At 40.8% G+C, this 2,141-nt stretch overlaps 1 non-coding gene across 1 annotated transcript; it reads right to left on the reverse strand.

Annotated features, from left to right (window-relative positions):
- Window positions 1-1,629: 1,629 nt before the first annotated feature.
- TRNAR-UCU (transfer RNA arginine (anticodon UCU)) lies at window positions 1,630-1,702 on the reverse strand. Its single transcript has one exon. It is a non-coding gene; the product is annotated as a tRNA-Arg (tRNA).
- Between the last annotated feature and the right edge of the window lie 439 nt (window positions 1,703-2,141).

Genomic DNA, 2,141 nt, shown 5'->3' on the forward strand with positions numbered 1-2,141 from the left:
CCCAACTTCTTTGGGGTTGAAGCAGTTCCTAAAACTATTAAATCCTAAAGCAGTTCCTCAAGCTTTTCTGGCTTCGAATTGCCTGTAGATAGAAAGCTGGCCCTTTTGAGACAATGAAGGGTGTATGGAATGGTGTGTGGTTCGAATTCCTTTTTTCTGCATACTGCTGTTAGGGGCTGTAACCCTCAAATTTATGTCTTATAGTCACAAATACGCTTTTACGGTCTTCCCTAAAGCCTGGCTCACCACCTTGGCAGTTACTGGTACACTTACTGCTTTTTGTTAACCAATTTGTCCCTCACTCACTGATAGGTGCTATGTTAATTGTGACCATAGGGATGAGCCACTTTGAATACCATCTCAGCAGGGCAGAGTTGTTTTTCTAGCATAGCATCAAATTGCTGTTTTTTGGGTTGAGCAACAAAGGATTTGTGTTTAGGGGTGGAATCCTTTGTTAAATTGCACACTGCTTGCTGTGGTCAGAATCTCATTCAGCATAACAAGATGTGTATGCTAAGACTGATCTGTAGCTCTTGGATCATGCTCACTTAAGACCAAAGTGCACAGAGGCCAACAGGTGGTAGAATCTTGCATGTTATTTATTTTGAACTATTTCAAATATTTCCCTTTTTGTTTATTTATTTTATTTATTGTTTTTTAAAGATTTTATTTATTTATTCATGAGAGACAGACAGAGAGAGAGGGAGAGAGAGGCAGAGGGAGAAGCAGGCTCCCAAGGAGCAGGGAGCCCGATGCGGGACTCAATCCCAGGACCCTGGGATCATGACCTGAGCCGAAGGCAGACGCTTAACCATCTGAGCCACCCAGGCGCCCTATTTATTTTAGAGAGAGAGAGCCCAAGCAGGAGGGGTGGAAGGAGAGGAAGAGAGAATTTCAAGCAGACTCCACGCTGAGCACAGAGCCCAATGTGGGGCTCGATCCCAGTACCCTGAAATCATGACCTGAGCCAAAACCAAGAGTCAGATGCTTAACCGACTGTCCCATCCAGGCACCCCCAAATATTTCTGTTTCTAATGTTTAACCTAGTGTATGCAGTCCTGCCGATGAGTGTCCGTATAGTATGATACCATTCTACTGTATACCTGGGAGACGAAAGCCAAATGTAATGGGCCTTGGCCAGTCAAGAGATGGATCTAAACCAACTGGTATGAATGCATCTTCATATAGACTGAGTTCACAGCCTTGTAGATTGCTTTTAAATACCAAGTGATGTGGTAATATTTGAATGTCTTCAACAGTCTTGAAAACTAATCACGTTCTCCTGGGGATTTTAATACTTGGTATCAGGAGTCTGCCTTCTCCATTATCATGGGACCATTTATCATGGACCTACCCTGGTTAGGAAACCCTGAGCACCCATGCTGACAGAACCATGCTTACATCACTTGGTCAAGGTTACTGTTGTTGAGAGATCATTTAGTGGTCTTTTTAAAGATGCTCTTTTGAATCCAACCTGAATAATTTAATCTTTCTGTGACTCTGTCATGTAGTTTAAATTGCCCAAAACCATAATTCTAAGCAAAAGTTGAGATGCTCTTGACATACCCATTTTTCACAACACATCCGGTCATCCTTTTTTTTTTAAGATTTTTTTAAATGTAATCTCTACACCCAACGTGGGGCTTGAACTTACAACCCTGAGATCAGAAGTCCCATGCTCTACCAACTGAGCCAGCCAGGTGCCCCAGTCTTTCTTTTTTTAATATTTTATTTTATTTTATTTTATTTTATTTCATTTTATTTTATTTTATTGGAGTATAGTTGACACACAATTTACATTAGTTTCAGGAACACATCCAGGCTTTTGATGGAAACTAAACAGAGGACTCTTTTTCCCATAATGGCATGGATGCTAGCCCAATATCTTCTGGGTCCAATTTCTTGGTTTTCCTTTACAGTAGACATAAGTACTGTATATTGAGAGAATGGGCCATAAAATATATATCACTTGTAAGGGTTGGATCTCTCACATCAGCGTTCTCAATTAGGATTTGTATAACTCAGTCCAGATCACGGGGGTTGGGCCATAGTGACATTGTTAGCTTTTGGATGGGTATCTGCACTCTAGCAGATAAATCCTTTGTTATTACAAGGATGCTTTTTTAACTGATTATAAAACA

Source organism: Eumetopias jubatus, unplaced genomic scaffold, assembly GCF_037043125.1.
Source record: "Eumetopias jubatus isolate StellerSeaLion01/CBP00866 unplaced genomic scaffold, mEumJub1_p1.0 scaffold_12, whole genome shotgun sequence".
Classification (NCBI taxonomy): domain Eukaryota; kingdom Metazoa; phylum Chordata; class Mammalia; order Carnivora; family Otariidae; genus Eumetopias; species Eumetopias jubatus.